General features: G+C 47.0%; 2 non-coding genes across 2 annotated transcripts in view; both read right to left on the reverse strand.

The window, feature by feature from the left end:
- Positions 1–144, reverse strand: part of LOC145916178 (5.8S ribosomal RNA) — a 154-nt gene extending 10 nt beyond the window's left edge. Inside the window, exon 1 of the ribosomal RNA XR_014404435.1 lies at positions 1–144. This exon is cut by the window's left edge and continues 10 nt beyond it. This is a non-coding gene — a ribosomal RNA (5.8S ribosomal RNA).
- Positions 145–404: 260 nt separating this feature from the next.
- On the reverse strand, positions 405–2,228 carry LOC145916225 (small subunit ribosomal RNA). Its single transcript, XR_014404478.1, has one exon. It is a non-coding gene; the product is annotated as a small subunit ribosomal RNA (ribosomal RNA).
- Positions 2,229–7,500: the final 5,272 nt, after the last annotated feature.

The following is a 7,500-nucleotide window of genomic DNA, read 5'->3' on the forward strand; positions in this document are numbered from 1 at the left end:
GCGGGCGTGGCGCCGGGATTGACCCGGTGCCGCAATTTGCGTTCAGAACGTCGATGCTCAATGTGTCCTGCAATTCACATTAATTCACGCAGCTAGCTGCGTCCTTCATCGACTCGCGAGCCGAGTGATCCACCGCCAAGAGCCCTCCGTGACTTCGTCAGTTGGACAAGCGCGACCCAGCCGGATTGCACAGTCGAAAAAAGCGGTGGCCGAGCGGTCGCCAGCCGTAGGCGACGCATGAAGCCAGCCTGGCACATGGCCACGGCACTCGGCGCAGAACGAAACAGGGTGACCGAAGTGCAATCGCGTGCGCCTCAACAGCGACGAAGGGCGTGCGCGGCCGCCAAGATACGGAGCCTTCTCCACCTGTCGAACGCACGACCACTCGATCGGCGATCGGCCGGTAATGATCCTTCCGCAGGTTCACCTACGGAAACCTTGTTACGACTTTTACTTCCTCTAAATGATCAAGTTAGATCGTCTTCTCGGACGCCGGCGCGGCCGTTGCCGAACGCGCCAGGTCCAATCGGAGGACCTCACTAAACCATTCAATCGGTAGTAGCGACGGGCGGTGTGTACAAAGGGCAGGGACGTAATCAACGCGAGCTGATGACTCGCGCTTACTGGGCATTCCTCGTTCAAGGGAAACAATTGCAATTCCCTATCCCTAGCACGACCGGGGTTCAGCGGGTTACCCGGACCTTCCGGCCTAGGCGGCGACACGCTGATCCGGTCAGTGTAGCGCGCGTGCGGCCCCGAACATCTAAGGGCATCACAGACCTGTTATTGCTCAATCTCGTGTGGCTAAGCGCCACTAGTCCCTCTAAGAAGTTCAACGCCGACCGATAGGGTCGCGTAACTAGTTAGCAAGCCAGAGTCTCGTTCGTTATCGGAATTAACCAGACAAATCGCTCCACCAACTAAGAACGGCCATGCACCACCACCCACAGAATCAAGAAAGAGCTCTCAATCTGTCAATCCTCACTGTGTCCGGGCCGGGTGAGATTCCCCGTGTTGAGTCAAATTAAGCCGCAGGCTCCACGCCTGGTGGTGCCCTTCCGTCAATTCCTTTAAGTTTCAGCTTTGCAACCATACTTCCCCCGGAACCCAAAGACTTTGGTTTCCCGCAAGCTGCCGGAGGGGTCGTCAAAGTAACGCCCCCCGATCGCTGGTTGGCATCGTTTATAGTCAGAACTAGGACGGTATCTGATCGTCTTCGAACCTCTGACTTTCGCTCTTGATTAAAGAAAACATTCTTGGCAAATGCTTTCGCAGTCGTTCGTCTTGCGCCGATCCAAGAATTTCACCTCTAACGGCACAGTACGAATGCCCCCGTCCGTCCCTCTTAATCATTACCTCGCGCTCCGAAAACCAACAAAATAGAACCGAGGTCCTATTCCATTATTCCATGCACCATTATTCAGGCGAAGCGCCTGCTTTGAACACTCTAATTTTTTCAAAGTAAACGTCCCGGCCGCCGCCGACACTCAGTCAAGGGCACCGGCGGAGCGCCGGGGGAGAGGGCCAGGTGCGGCCAGTGCACGCCTTGCGACGGACCGGCCGCCTGCGCCCAACGTCCAACTACGAGCTTTTTAACCGCAACAACTTAAATATACACTTTTGGAGCTGGAATTACCGCGGCTGCTGGCACCAGACTTGCCCTCCAATGGATACTCGCTAAAGGTTTTAAAGTGTGCTCATTCCAATTACAGGGCCTCGTTTAGAGTCCTGTATTGTTATTTTTCGTCACTACCTCCCCGCGTCGGGAATGGGTAATTTGCGCGCCTGCTGCCTTCCTTGGATGTGGTAGCCGTTTCTCAGGCTCCCTCTCCGGAATCGAACCCTGATTCCCCGTCACCCGTAAGAACCTCGGTAGGCCGATACCCTACCGACGAAAGTTGATAGGGCAGACACTTGAATGATCTGTCGCCGGTTCGAGACCGTGCGATCCGCTCAGTTATCCAGAGTCGCCAAAACGTGGCGGGCGCGACGCGAAGCCGGCCCGGTCGGTTTTTGTACTGATAAATGCGCACCCGCCGCAAGGCAGGCGCTGACCGCATGTATTAGCTCTAGATTTTGTACAGGTATCCAAGTACGATGTACGATCAAATGAACCATAACTGATTTAATGAGCCATTCGCAGTTTCACTGTACGAGAGCGCGTACTTAGACTTGCATGGCTTAATCTTTGAGACAAGCATATGACTACTGGCAGGATCAACCAGGTAGCTTCGTGTGGAGACGCAGGGCCCGCCGCCCGCTCCGACCGTCACTTTCAAGCTACGATTCTCAACGCTTGGTTCGGCCACGAACTCTGAAAACCGTCAAGGACGCGCGAAACATGGCCGGACGCGCGAAGCGCCAACCAGCTGTAACGCCGACGTGCAACTATGCCAACAACACGCACCGTAGTAGGACCCGCACCGTGGACGCCTTGGCATCGAACGAGCAGCAGCAAATCTGCTCAGCGAGCCAGTCGCCAACCGCACGCAACAAGCGACGCCGCGCGCACATTCGCACCGAGCTGCTTGCTCCCACATAGTAGGGTCAGATTTGTTCCATGTACTCTTGTGGTGATCCTCCTGGAGCAAATTCTGAGCGACGCAACAAAAGCCAGCTCTGCGAGCACGCAACTGGTAACGCCGCTTGTGTTTTTTGGGCTATTTTTGCCAAATTTTTTGAAAAAAAAAAGCGACCCCGAACGCCCATTCGGCGTCCGAGATCGCTCAAAGTGCGCCCGCGCTGCGGACAAATCGACAGATCTTGAGGCTTACTCTCAACAAATCGCAGTGAAAATACTGCTCTAGTGATTACGACACCCCGATCTTCAACTAGGTCGTTTGCGAATGATTTAGCACCACGCCTTTCGGGCAGGGGGGTGTGCCGACCGACGGGCAACTCTTGCGGCGCCCGTCGAACGTCAGCACCGGCATAGACGGCGGCCTTTCGACCGCTTACGTTGGCCGGCCGTGGGCGAGGCACAAAAGTATCGTCGCTTTCTAGGCGGGATTCTGACTTAGAGGCGTTCAGTCATAATCCCCCAGATGGTAGCTTCGCACCATTGGCTTATCAGCCAAGCACATGAACCAAATGTCTGAATCTGCGGTTCCTCTCGTACTGAGCAGAATTACTATCGCAACAACACCTCATCAGTAGGGTAAAACTAACCTGTCTCACGACGGTCTAAACCCAGCTCACGTTCCCTATTAGTGGGTGAACAATCCAACGCTTGGTGAATTCTGCTTCACAATGATAGGAAGAGCCGACATCGAAGGATCAAAAAGCAACGTCGCTATGAACGCTTGGCTGCCACAAGCCAGTTATTAAATGAGACCTCACGTGAATAATCGTTAGTCTTAATTATGATTCTTATTGATCAATGATCTATAGAACTACTTATAATAACGTTTCCGACACTTTTTTTGATTCGAACATTTGCGCAACCTAATATTACCATAGTCCCTTATTATAGTTCAAGAACGAGTCTTCGTACCACGCCCGGGTTTTACACATAGGAATGTCAAAATTTACTGCCGGCTCTTTGAAGCAATAGCTGGGCTGCGCTGCGCTAGGGCACTCCACGTTCGAAATGTTTACAACTGCACTTTTGATGGTGTATTGTGTTGTGACCAAGGTGGTTACTTGCCACAAGCCTTGGCAGAGCTGTCGCATTTCATTTAAAACATCGGGTGTGCAAAAGCGCGCAGCCAGCCCGCGGGATTTTTATCAGGGCCGCGAGGATTGTGCAAAGCCCTTCATGTAACATTGTGAAAAAATATTTTTTACAGATGTAAACTCGATGCTGTTTTGTGACCATGTTGGTCACTTACCACACGCCTTGGCAGAGCTGTCGCATTTCATTTAAAACATCGGGTGTGCAAAAGCGCGCAGCCAGCCGGCGGGATTTTTATCAGGGCCGCGAGGATTGTGCAGAGCCCTTCATGTAACATTGTGAAAAAATATTTTTTACGGATGTAAACTCGATGCTGTTTTGTGACCATGTTGGTCACTTACCACACGCCTTGGCAGAGCAGTCGCATTTCATTTAAAACATCGGGTGTGCAAAAGCGCGCAGCCAGCCCGCGGGATTTTTATCAGGGCCGCGAGAATTGTGCAGAGCCCTTCATGTAACATTGTGAAAAAAATTATTTTTACAGATGTAAACTCGATGCTGTTTTGTGACCATGTTGGTCACTTACCACACGCCTTGGCAGAGCTGTCGCATTTCATTTAAAACATCGGGTATGCAAAAGCGAGCAGCCAGCCCGCGGGATTTTTATCAGGGCCGCGAGGATTGTGCAGAGCCCTTCATGTAACATTGTGAAAAAAATAATTTTTACAGATGTAAACTTGATGCTGTTTTGTGACCATGTTGGTCACTTACCACACACCTTGGCAGAGCTGTCGCATTTCATTTCAAACATGGGATATGCAAAAGCGCCCAGCCAACCTCAAATTTTTGTCAGGGCTGCGAGGATTGTGCAGAGCACTTTAGGTAACAATGTGCAAAAAATAAATTTGACAGGTGTAAACTCGATGCTGGTGTGCGTTGGTTCGTTTCTCGTGGCTTGCCGCGCGCTTTCGCATCATTTTTTTACGCATCACCGATCAGGTTTTGTGATCGTTGATGCGTAACATTTTTCGTGCCCTGTGTGTTTTTATTTCGCACCCTGTGTAACATTCCAGCGCTGATTTTACAGGAATGTGATTGACAACTTTCCCTATATAATCACGGTTGTTCTCTCTCAGAGCCAGTCTTAATTAATACGTGCTTTTGGATCATGCTGTTGAAAAATATAGCAGTTAGATTTTTGTTGCAGAAACCTTAGGGCTGAAGTAATTGAGTAAATAATATTTGTTAATTTTGCAGTGATTTTGAATTAGAAAAGGTACGCTGAGTTGTTTAAACGTCTAAAAGAATAACAATATTTTTTTTGGTTGCTATGTTTGAGTCGATAAGTCACAAAATATATTGTTTATTGTATGTTTTGTACCTGTTGGTGGCAAAAAAACAAGATTGTTCCGAATTTTCTTTATAGACATGGAATCTTCGCCGAAGAAAAGTGGGAAAGGTGTGATGTATTATTATCATTTCCCAAAAGGTATGTAAAGTGTTTTATTGTTTAATATGAGTGAAAAAGTAATACTGTTTGTGTCTTAGATTTTCTGAAACCATACGGTTTGGCCACGGACGTAGAACACTTGGACGACGAGAATCACTTTCGCAATAAATTGAAGGTTTTTACATGCGAGTGGCTACAGAGGCCTCGGGTGGCAATATCTGAATTTGCCGAAACGATGGATAAAAATTGGAACAGAATAGAACAGGATGTGGGACCGCTTGCTGAAAATGATTGTGTAAAATCGTTTAGCCACTTTGTTCAAAAATTGAACGATTTATGCGAGCCATTCAGGAAGCACGTTGGAGGCAATGAAGGTTTGTCTTGCTCCGAAAGTGAGGCAAAAGCGAAACTCCTGAGTTTAAAGCAAGCAATAAGCGAGATGGAGGAGATAGACGAATTTTATTTGCATAAAATGACCCACGTTGGTGCCTCCATGTACCTCTTGGGGATTCACCTTCATGTAATGAAGTACATTTTTTCAAATATGGAGGATGTGGGTAGCAATTGCGGTGGTGATTTACTCGATGCCTTTAAAAAAGAAAAGAATTTCCAGTCCTACAGTGAAGCCATTATTGGCACGCGCACTCAAAACTTGACGCAAGGCACAACAAAGCGAGTGAGGCGTTCATTCGAGGAAATAATTTCCCTAAAAAGAAAAGATTTAGCCGACGGCTGTGGGCCTTCAAGCAGTGGTACCTGTGAGGAACAAGGTAAAAAAGAGAAACGAATTGATGAAATCAAAGAGGCGAAGAAGAATAAAACACTGCGGAAAAAGCAAAAAAGAAGAACAGAAAATAAGTAAGAAGAAAGCTGCGGAAATGATGATTTTTTGTATTTCCGCATTTCTTTTCTTTCAATATAGCTGCGTCCGTTTTTGCTTGTGCGATGAACCGTTATGTTTTTCTGAAGTAGTCTTTTGTTGTGACATGATCACTGCGTTTCGTAGTTTTTTCTCGTAAACTTCTTTGTCTTTGTGTGAAAGTTAATCTTATTTGGAACGTTAATAGTTCAACTTCTCGTTTCATATAATCTTGTTGACAAGCTCTTTTTTTGAGTGTTACGCAGCGTTAATCGAATGATTGCTTAATCATTGCCCTACTTTGACAGGCTAGTATTGTTGAAATAATTGGATATTTAGGATTTTCTCAAGAGAGTTGTTTCATTGTTGTTAATCGTGTTGAAGAAAATGGCGAATGCTGAAATACATTGGGATCGTTACGATCAAGCTTGTGTCCTTGTTGATCCAGACGTAAGTCAAATCAGCTTTCGTTGTTGTTTGTGTTTTTTAAGGTTTCTGTGTTTAATTGTAAGTTTGTTTGTATTTTTGGCAGGTGGAGGAAAAACGTTTAAGAAAACAGAATGATGATAAAGAGCGTCTGCGACGCTTTGGGGAGCGTGGAGATCTATATTTTGGTGAAATGGACATTCCAGCAGAAGATACGAATTCGAAACGGCTTGCTGTGGGGTCTTCTTTGGAAAGGTGGATAGTGGATTCGTCTTGGTCTTACTGTGCGCGTTGTTTTTCGGTAAACACGTGTAACATCAGTCCCGGGTTTAGGCGTCCTCATTTTTCCACATTGAAGACTTGCCAATGTAGTGGAAATTACACTGTTCCTCGAATTGCTGATTGGCCCCAAGAGTTGAAGGGTCTAACCTCTGGCGACCAATCAATTCTGGCATTTTTCGCGTTGCACGTGAATTCCACTCAGCGATTACAGCACGGTTATCGTTACAAAGACCGTGGGGTTGCTGTAACTCTGATACAGAGATCTGTACTTGAACGAATTCACTCTGTAGAAGACGAACAGAGGCGGAGCAGGCTGTTGACAGCTTATCATTATCTTGTCAACGATGGAAGAAGTGCGTATGGTGACTTCGTCAGGCAACGAGAGGAAGGTTTATTGAGATCGCGAATCCCGTTTTATAACCTTTTTGATGTGGGTACTTTTTTGCATATGTATAAATGGACAGTAACAAATGCGTTAATTTTTTCAGATTTCGTTCATTGAATCCGCCATTTGGCCAATATTGTATCCGTACAAAATATTTTGTGAATCAGCAATTTCGGGCGGAGAGAGTACAAAACGAGCCTACATGTACAAGATCTTGTCGAACGTTTGTGATTATTCCACATCGTTTGAACTTCTCCGATTTCAGTATGACAGATGGCTATACAAAACTGTTTGTGGGGCTATAGAATCTGGACGAGTACTCAACTGTAGTCCCGCCAGAGCGCTAGATTCAAAGGTATTTTCTGAAACATATTGGCAATGGCAGCATGCCTATCTCGCGGATGCTGTTCAACAGTTTGGACTTCCAAACATATTTATTACAATTTCACCATACGAATGGACGTTTCCAAGATGTTTTTGGATTC

This window comes from Ascidia mentula (assembly GCF_947561715.1).
Source record: "Ascidia mentula chromosome 2 unlocalized genomic scaffold, kaAscMent1.1 SUPER_2_unloc_4, whole genome shotgun sequence".
Classification (NCBI taxonomy): Eukaryota; Metazoa; Chordata; class Ascidiacea; order Phlebobranchia; family Ascidiidae; genus Ascidia; species Ascidia mentula.